This window comes from Ricinus communis, chromosome 4 (genome assembly GCF_019578655.1).
Source record: "Ricinus communis isolate WT05 ecotype wild-type chromosome 4, ASM1957865v1, whole genome shotgun sequence".
Lineage (NCBI taxonomy): Eukaryota > Viridiplantae > Streptophyta > Magnoliopsida > Malpighiales > Euphorbiaceae > Ricinus > Ricinus communis.
Window position 1 is genome coordinate 17,328,574 of NC_063259.1, and position 10,668 is coordinate 17,339,241.

The window sequence follows — 10,668 nt, forward strand, 5'->3', positions numbered from 1 at the left end:
CATATCAACGACTTCTTAAACTGCGATTTGATAGTCAAATAATGAAATTTAGACTTGTAAAGCTCTAAACTCATGTTATCAAACACGTGCAACATGATAATGATAGCTAATGGGAGTGAATATGCCTAAATCCTTTAGAATAAAACTTTTTAATAACGAGATACCTTTTTTATCACAATTTATAACCATATACCTTTCTTTGCCTAAAAGAAACGTATACTACAAGTTATAAAATAGTGAAATTATAGGGTACTTATGAGTCTGGCTTTTCAGGGCCTACCCTAAGCGTTATGCGACCATGTCACGGTATTGGAGGTTTGCTCGTCCATGCTAGGCCCGTTTCAAAATGAGCTGTCTGGGATGTGGCCTCGAGGGATCACTACAATCGCGGCGACCATAAATTATCAGAGAAGACTGGGAGTTACCAACCAAGAAAGATAATCAAGACAATCGAGAGGGGCGAAGGATAGCAGCTCGGATTCCTCTCAAAGAGCCTAAGTTTCCCTCTCCCCGAATTATAAAGATTTAGGTTTGAAAAGTTAGGTATGCATTGGGAAGGGATTAGGCACCCTAGTATGCCTAGATAAAAAGTCAGGCCTCTAGTGAGGGAAAGAAGATGCTAACCTAGCATGCGTCTAACTAATGGGAAGACACATTTGTGCCACTAATCCTAGAGAGGTACATTAGTACCTTAGATTTTATCTAACACGTGGAGGTGACCAAGTAGGAACTGGATTAGATTTTGGATGTGGGTGTCGAGTTCATTTTATCATAAGTTAATTAGGTGAATAAAAATGGAAGGCAGGAACTCACATTAGTGAGTTGATTTATTTTAGTGGACATGTGAGGTGATCAATCAACTTAATATGATTATCTTTAGCATGTAAGGTGAAATCTAAGTATACCAAACATAATTAAATATAATCCAGATAAAGGGAGAAAGAGAAAATAGGAGATGTAAAATGGATTGACAATCATAAAAAAGTGGGGAAGTTAACTAGACAAACGAATAAGATTAATTTAAAATTTAACCTATACATAGGGAATCCTCATTAAAGAGGATTAAGGTAACTCTAAGGGCCCAACCTGTACTATGAAGATAAATAATTTGTTTAATACTCAAGATAAGTGTGTGAGCGATTAGGATTGCCGTGTTCGAGGTCTGCTTTCTGTACTAGGCTCGTTTCAAAATGAGCTATTCGGTTAAGGGCCCTAAGGAATTACAAATGGCCTTAATACCAATCGGAGAAGGAGTCGCCACCTGATGAGATCAGGACAGATTTAGGAGTGAGGATGACGACTTTATACCCTTTGTAAAGAGCCTAAGTTTCCCCCTCCCTAAAATTAGAAATTCTAGATTTGAAAAGTTAGGTACGGATGGGGAAGGTTTACAAAAGCACCCTTATCCGCCTAGGTGGTAAAGCCTAGCCTCCACAAGAGTAGACGAGCATTTGCCTATTCTATTAATATTGTCTTAGCCAAATCTTTACCCTATATTATTTTGTACATTAACCCTTTTTTTTATCTCATTAGCATGTGAATTGAGGAACCAAGAGACTAGCTTAAAGGGGAGGTACTTTGGTACCTCAACTAGTCTTAGATGGGAGGCACATTGGTGCCTTTGCTATTCTTAATCAGGAGGCACTTTGGTGCCTTAGGTTGTATCTTGACATGCCATGGTGTTCGCATCATTTGCAATTTTTCTTAACCCTAATCTAATTGTCGAATTTATTTTAGTCTTAGCATTTGAGGTGAATACATATGAAATGTGGGGGCTTACTTAAGTAAGCTTTCAATTTTATTATTTTTGTATGTAGGGTGATCAAGACAAGTACTAAGTCCAATTTTATCCATTTATTCACATGTGAGGTGATATCCTAAGCAGTAATTAAACATACATAGAAAGGAGGGAGGAGATATAGAACCAAAAAAGGATAAAAAAACTGGAGATTACGAGGGGGAATCTACGCATGTGAATAGTAATATGCATAGTTTTACACATGTTTGCTTGCATATTATTGTGCATTTGCTTAGCATTTATTGTGTTTTTATTCCAAGATCACCCATGTTTTGTGTTCTTTTATATTCTAGGAGATTTTATAGGTCCATTATCAGTGCTTGAGCAATTTTAGATTAATTTCGGGCGAAAACAGATAGAATAAGAAGCGTTTGACCTTGGGTTGACTTTTGGGAAGTCACCACGGCCCGTGTTGGAGCCCGTGCAGAAATCCCAAGCTGTGTAGCTTTAGCACTTTGAAACAACACGTTTTTTAATGGTACCACGCCCTAGAGCACGGCTAGTGTTGGTAACACTGGCTAGAACACGGCCTTGTTCGATTCAGTTCATTCTGTCATTTGGAGACCAACACGGCTCGGACACGCCCTGTGTTGGTATTTGTGCAATATATAAAAGGAACGAGCCAAAAAGAGAAAAGGGAGTTCCGGATTGGCGATTTTGACTCTTCATCTTCCTTTGTAATTTTGCTAGACGTGTTTCAGGCATTTCAAGGTGGCTTCCAAGAGACTGATTCACCTTTTAATGTCAGATTCGTGATTCTGGGTATTGAGATTGAAGATTGAAGCAGAGTTTTGGAGCAAATCAAAAGGAAATTCTGGAGATCATTTGCAGTGCAGATCAAGACTTTGAGTTGTTCATCCAATTCTATAAAAAGATTATATATGTTTCAATTTCTTTATTCTTTCATTGTAATTGAATTCTTATTTATTTTAGACATGAACATGTGTAGCTAGATTGATTGAACCTATTAGGGTTCCTTGCTATGTTGGTTTTGTACTGAATTGTTAAGATTGTTTGAGTTTCTTTTCTTGTATTCTTTTTGCAATTAATAATGACATTCCAATTTTCGTAACATTGAATGTATTGATAACTATTCATAGAATTCTTTTAGCAATTGAGAAATTCTAATTAAGTTTGGAAATTTGGTTGCAAGAACAAGTCAATTTTCACTTAGAGATAAGGTTAACTAATTTGCCGGATTAAGAATTAACAAAGCTTAATAGAGGTGGTTTAAAGCTTAAGGCTAACTGATGGGCTACTGATGCAACCTACACCTAAGGCAGTGAACCTATCGATGCGGCCTAGCACTAGTTAATATCAAGGTCGTATCCCTAGAGATCGGGTGAACCTAGAGTTACTACTGTTCGCTATGTTATCTAGTCTGAACAACTCAACAAAGTGTTATGCTATGATTAAATATGAACAAACAATTAATTAAATGTCAAATAATCTGAAAGGATAATGGAGCAACACAGGAAGAAAGCAAACCCAAAAGGGACCTAATTGCGATGGAATTACTAAAGGTGATTATCTTGATTACCAAATTGATTACCCATGCCTGAATCCTAAAATGAACTCGGATCCTCTCTCGAGCTCACCGAATTCCTAACTCTGGGAACTAAATGTTGGAATCTCTTCCTAACAATTAATCTCAGCATCACATGAAGCTTAGATTCAAGTATATTAAGAGTTGTTAATCCTTAATCCGGCTAGCCGATTAACCTTATCTCTAAGTGTTATTAACCAGTTCTTACTTAATCAAGTGCCGACTATTTAACGAATTTCTCAATACCAATTAAACAATCTAAGCAACATTTTACTCAACGTCTCAAGTGAAATGAAATTAACTTTTATTACTGATAAGCAAGAAGGATTACAATTTGGTAACTTAATAATTAAAACAAATCAAACAATCCATCAACAATAGAGACCCCAATGGGTTTAAAAGCTCTAGCTACTCATGTTCATAGTTAAAATAAAGTAAGGAACAAATAAGGAAAAGTAAATTGAAAGCATGTACACCCTTCTCTTTCAAGTTGGATGAGAAACCCTAATTTTCCAATTCAAAATATCAAACCCTAATTTGCCACTTGAATGCTCCCAAATCTTGTCTTGATCTTCAAATCGATGTTGAAATAAGTGTAATCCTTCCTTCAATTGATGAAATTGATCTTCCAATGTCGATAATTGAGGTCTAGAAACAAATGAATTGAGTGTGTATATTGGAAATCAAGTCAAAAAATCGAACCCTCATTCACTAAATCGATTTTGCCTATATAGTCCTTTCAGCACGACAATGGTCAAGCCTGTGCTGGTCAACACGGGTGGAGTCCAGGCCGTGTTGAACCTGCACATTCCGTTGTGTTGACCACTTCTAGGCCGTGCCCAAGCCGGTGCTGAGCCACCACAGGCTATGGTGGAGGCTGTGGTGGCTACGGAAACCGTGCCAAAATGGCACTTCTAGGGGCAGCTTCTTGACAATTCAGCACGGCCAGAGTCCAGATCATGTTCAACCCTCAGAATGCTAGTCCTTGCTCAATTTGATGGATTCTGGTCCGTAATTACACGTATTTCCCTCGATTGCTGACAATGTCCTTCGATAACAACCTAAAACATGCAAGGAACCAAAAGATAGGTTATTCTAGCATAAAACGAGATAATTATGCACAAGAATGTAAACAATTGGGTATGTATATATGTGTAATATGATGCCTATCACTAAGTTAATAATCAATTGTTAGGAAGAGATTCCAACTTTAGGTTCTTACGTTTAGGAATTCGATTGTCTGAAGAGGGAAATTGAATTCAGTTTAGAATCTGTCCACGGGCAGTATAATCGGACTCAACAATCTGTTATCCTTTGTTTGGTTGCCAACTAGTCTAGGTCCTCTTTGGGTTTGCTTTCTTAATTTGATTATTCTCTTTGCTCACTCATTCTCGCATTACACTTATAATTTATTTTTAGTCATTAGTAAATTTAAAAACCTCCGTTATTAATTTTAGGCTAAATAATAAGGAACGAAGTAGTAACTCTAGAATTTCACTTTCCCAAGGGATACGATATTTTTAATACTTGCCATTGTGCTAGGCTGCATCGATAGGTTCACTGCCTTAGTTGTAGTTGCATAAGCATCACATTAAATAGCCTTAGTGGCCTTAATAAAATCAATAAATAACAATAATTAATGAAATAATAATAGTTGATCCTCCTCGCAGGGCGGATCTTAAACACTATCTATTATGCACTATGGTTAGGTACTTAAATAAAAAATAATGTAGCAAATTAGTTATGCACGACAAGAAGTAAAACTAGTAAGGTTGAAACAAGGCAGAATTAAATAAGGTAAGAAAAGGAAAGAAGAAAGGAAAAATGAATGTGCCGCTGTCTAAAAAATAATAACATTCAAAGAAAACCTAAAAAGCTCTCTTTTGTTTTTTCTCCATAATTAATATTCAAATCCTTTCATACGATCAACTTTTTGCTAACCCTTAATAGAATGCACGAAATCAACTATTTATTATGTTTGATGGTACTAAGAGGCAATTGGAGGGAAGATTCCCGCCTAAAGCTTCTTCCAATGGATGAGTGACACGATGCCTTGAGTTACTCCTGCTTAGACTAAAAACACGTGAGGCCAGGGCGTGGTCTCACCCTGTGCTCACGCTAGGTCAATCTAGACTTGCGCGGGCTCAAAATGACCGAATGCGAGGTCAAGGCCCAAGGCCCAAGGCCCATACTCCTACGTTAATGCTCGCCTCGCATGAGTGCTGGCCATAATTGCACAGGCTTATCCTAAAGTTGCACGGGCTCACCTTGAACTCACACGAGGTTAGGACTTCATGCTTGCTCAAGTGAGCTCACACGTGGGCTTAAAATATTCGACTCTCTCTTTTCTTTCCCTTTTATTGAATCTAGTAAACAATAAATAATAAAGAGTTTTTAGGGTTTCGAGGGCCATGATCTTCCTCTTCTCTCTTTTCCTTACAGTTGTACTAAACCTTCTTATCCTTGAGGTTTATGTAACTTTAGTTTTAAAATTTCATGATAATAATTTACCCCTTGCTGTGGAGGAGGAATGTGTGGAAAAACACCTTTGACTTAAATCTTTTGAGTTTTATGGAAAAGTGGTTTTTGAAGGCATGATTCCACTCAAAGTAAATGAGTAGAAGGTTTTGAAGTTCGTATCTTGGTTATTACGGGACGTTGGTGTGATACTGTCATTTCGAGAGGTGCATCAGTGCGATACCGACATCTTGTTGAGGTTGCATCAGCATAATACTATCATCTTCCTGAGGGTGCATCGGTGCGATAATGTTATCTTTTTAAGGATAAGTCGGTAGGGTACCAGTGTCTTCTTAAGGGTAACATCGTTGGCAGTACTAGCATCTTGTTGAAAGTGTGTCAGTGCGACACCAACGTCTTCTTGAGGGTGTATCGATGCGATACTGACGTCTTCTTGAGGGTATGTCATTGCATTACTAGTGTCTTATTGAGGGTGCATTGGTGCAATACAAGCTTCTTCTTGAGGGTGCATCGGTGCGATGCCGATGTTTTTTTAAGGGTGAGCAGGTTTGCCCCCTGTGTCTTAGAAGCGAAACATTTTTGTTGGTGGGATGAAGTTGTGTCTTACCCCTTGCTTCGAGAGGGTAGAGATGGATGGAAGCGAAGCAATGCGTAGCCGAGGAAGTGCGTAGAAAAGGTACTTGAAAGAGAAGCAGCCTCAGGTTGGGGGCCTTCGGCGGGGTCAGAGGAGTAAATTGTTGGGCTAGGCCAGAACTGAGCCAAAGAGGGTCAAGGTTTTCCTTGCATGAGTTCAATCACATTCTCATGCCAGCTTACGCTTGTCCTCGCACGAGGTGAGGAGGGACCCAACAGCCTATATAAATGCTTGACATCACCATCATATGTCACATTCTTTGTTTTTAGCATCTCCTTTTGATAAGCATCATACTACACATGTTTTCATGCCCGATTGTTTACATTTTTATGCATGAATATCCCGTTTTATGCTAGAATCACCTGTCTTTTGTTTCCTTTCTCGTTTCAGGTCATTTTCGAAGGACACCATCAATAATCGAGGGAAATACGTGTGATTACGGACCAAAATCCATCAAATTGGGTGAGAACTAGCACCCCGAGGGTTGAGCACGGCCTGGACTCCGGCCGTGCTGAATTACCAAGAGGCTATCCCCAATTGTGCCATTTCAGCACGACTTCCGTAGCCACCACGGCCTCCAGCACGGCCTATGGTGGCTCAGCACCGGCTTGGGCACGGCTTGGAAGGAGTTAGCACAACAGACTCCACAGATTCAGCATTGTCTGGACTCCGGCCATGCTGAATCATCACAGCCTGGACTCCGGCCATGCTGAATCAACTATATAGGCAATTTTGAGTTCTTTTGGAGGGGAGACGATTTTTGGACTCAATTCCAAGACACACACTTAATCAATTGTTTTCCTATACCTCAATTGTAAACCTTGAGAGATCAAAAATTCATCAATTGAAAGAGGGATTTCACTTGTTCCAACATCGAATTGAAGATCAAGACAAACTTTGGGAGCATTCAAGAGGCAACTAGGGTTTGAGATTTTGAATTTGCAATTTTAGGGTTTCTCATTCAGCTTGAAAGAGAAGGGTGTACATGCCTTTAATTTGTTTTTCCTTATTTTGTTCCCTAATTGCTTTAACCATGAACATGAGTAGCTAGATCTTTTGAATCCATTAGGGTTCACCTTTGTTGATGGATTATGCTTAATTGTTAGTTTTTATAATTGTCATTCTTGCAATCTTCTTGCTATTCAGTAATAAAAGTTTGATTCAGTTAATTTGAGACGTTGGATTAATTGTTTATTAGGTTGTTTCTTGACATTGAGAAATGCTTGTTACAACTGGACATTGAATAGTAAGAACTGGTAGTTAACACTTAAAGATAAGGTTGATTTACTCGCCGGATTAAGAACTAATAACTCTTAATAGTTTTAAATCATACTTAATGCTAATCTGTAGTAATCCGATAGGAAGAGATTCCATTAGGTTAGTGCAGGTTTAGGAATCCGGTAAGCTCGAGAGAGGAACCGTGATTCAATTCAGGATTTAGGCACGAGTAAGCAAGATTGGCAATCCATAAAATCTATCTTTAGAATTCCATCACTTAGGCTCCCTTTTGGGTTTGTTTCTCTCTTTGCAATTGTCTTTTGATTATCCATTGTTCTTCATTTACTTATTTGCACTCATAACCATTAGCTGGTACGTTAGAACTTTCACACCCTATTTCAGACTAGATAACATAGCAAACAGTAGTAACTCTAGGTTCACCCGATCTCTAGGGATACGACCTTGATACTCACTAGTGCTAGGCTGCATCGGTAGGTTCACTACCTTAGGTGTAGGTTGCATAAAGAGCCCATCAAGTTTTTGGCGCTGTTGCCGGGGAAACACAGTAACGGTGCACTAAAGTGAATTGTTTTTGTGTTAATTTAGTCATTATTTGTTTATTCATTTATTCTTTATTTATTCTTTATTTATTTATTATTTTATTATTTATTATTTATTATTTATTATTATATTGTTTTTGTTGATTGGTGGTTGTGTGGACTTTCGGTTTCAGGTAGTTTATGACCAGGAGCTCAAACTCGAATCTTATAGAGCCTCTATCTGATCCAGTAGTAAGCCTACCCATTCCCTAGTGCCGGTCACGGGCCCACGGGTGGGGTCGTGACAAGAACGATCCCTCAGACTCTTAAGGAAGAGGTTGCAATTAGAAGAGGAGGAGATTGAGGTTGAGGTACCTGTGGATAGACTAGACACAATGGAAAACCATGACCCCCAGGCCAACGATGATCAGAGGACGATGTACGAGTTTGATCGACCATCTTTAGATGGGACGAAAACGAGTATAATCAGACCTACTGTATCGGCCAATAATTTTGAGATAAAGGCCAATGTTATCCAGATGATCCAGCAAAGCATGCAATTTGGAGGATTGCCCAGCGAGGATCCCAATGCACATATCTCCAACTTTTTGGAGATTTGTGACACATTGAAGATAAATGGAATAACCGATGATGCCATTAGGCTGAGATTGTTTCCATTTTCCTTGAGGGACAGAGCAAAGAGATGGCTGCAATCTCTTCCACAACAGACGATCACTACCTGGAAGGCGTTGGCCGAAAAATTTTTATATAAGTATTTTTCTCCCGCTAAAACTGCTAAACTTAGAAATGACATATCTTCTTTTGTGCGGTTTGATGATGAAAGCATGTCGATGCATGGGAGAGATTTAAAGATCTTTTGAGATGCCGCCCACATCACGGATTGCCGGTGTGGATGCAGTTCGAGACCTTCTACAATGGGTTGAACCTTGCAACGAGGCGATGGTGGATCTTTGCGGTGGGACGCTAAATAGTAAGACGCCCGGGCTCGATAGAGGAAATGGCCATGAACAACTATCGTTGGCAATCCTCTAGGAGCCGACCAGGAAGACAGGGAGTGGTCAACCAAGTGGACTCTACAGCAACCTTGGCGAGCTCAAGTGGAGCTTCTAGCCAAGAAGATCGACCAACTCAGGATGCCGGTTCATGCGGTGAACGTTGGTTGCGAAGTTTTGTGGTGGCCCGCATTCGGTGAACTGCATGGGAGGTATGTTTGCTTCATCCTCTACTACTTTTCCATCTAATTCGCTATGTCTTCCGATGTTGAACAGTTGATTATATGGGGAATGCTCCAAGGCGTGAGAATGATCCTTACAAGAATACATACAACCCTGGGTGGCGCAATCATCCCAACTTCGGTTAGAGGAACAATAACGCTCGGGGTCCACTGGTTTTTAGAGACTTCATCGAAGCTCCTCCTCTACCAGAAAAGAAGTCAAATTTAGAGGAGCTTATGATGAAGTTTGTGACGTCTACGGAGATGAGGTTCCAGCAAACTGATAGTGCACTTAGGAACCAACAGGCCTCGATTCAGAACTTGGAGACCCAGATTGGCCAAATCTCTAAGATGTTGTCTGAGAGGCAGCAAGGAGCGCTCCCGAGCACCACTGAGTCTAACCCGAGGGAGCACGTGAACACCATCACTTTGCGTTCAATTAAGTTAGTTTCAGCTCCTTCTAAGCCTGTTTTTGATGACACCACTATTGATGTGCAGGTTAAGGCAAGCAGTAAGGTTAGGGAACCTGAGGGACAAAAGGTGAAATCAATTCCAGTCAGGGAATATCAACCTAAGATTCCTTATCCTACTAGAGCTCAACAAGCAGAGGCGAAAGAGCAGTTCAGTAAGTTTTTAGATATTTTTAGACAACTGTATATTAACTTGCCTTTTATTGATGCATTGGAGCAGATGCCGAAGTATGCTAAGTTCTTAAAGGACATACTTAGCAGAAAAAGGAAGTTGGAGAAGGTCGCCTATGTTCGACAATGAGGAGTGCTCGTGGTGTTTGGAGCAAGTTGCCAGAGAAATGTCATGATCCAGGGAGTTTCACTATTCCCTGCACTTTAGGTAATTTGTGTGTTGATGATGCATTAGTTGATTTGGGGGCTAGCATAAATGTCATGCCCATTAGTTTGTTCAATAAGCTAGGTTTGGGGGAGGCAAAATCCACTAGGATGTGCATTCAATTAGCTGACCGTTCTGTTAAGCTTCCTAGGGGAATTGTGGAAAATGTGCTAGTTAAGGTAGATAAGTTCATATTTCCTGTGGACTTTGTGGTTTTGGATATGGACAATGAGCATGGTGTGCCATTAATTTTGGGAAGACCTTTCTTTGCCACAGCTAGAGCTAAAATAGACGTATTTGAGGGGAAGTTAGAACTTAATATAGGGGACGACTGTGTCACTTTTAGTTTACCCTCATTTGATAGTTCTTCCACCG

The 10,668-nt window shown here is 39.7% G+C and overlaps 1 non-coding gene across 1 annotated transcript; it reads right to left on the reverse strand.

The window, feature by feature from the left end:
- Positions 1-9,010: 9,010 nt before the first annotated feature.
- LOC112534449 lies at positions 9,011-9,116 on the reverse strand. Its single transcript, XR_003078737.2, has one exon. It is a non-coding gene; the product is annotated as a small nucleolar RNA R71 (small nucleolar RNA).
- Between the last annotated feature and the right edge of the window lie 1,552 nt (positions 9,117-10,668).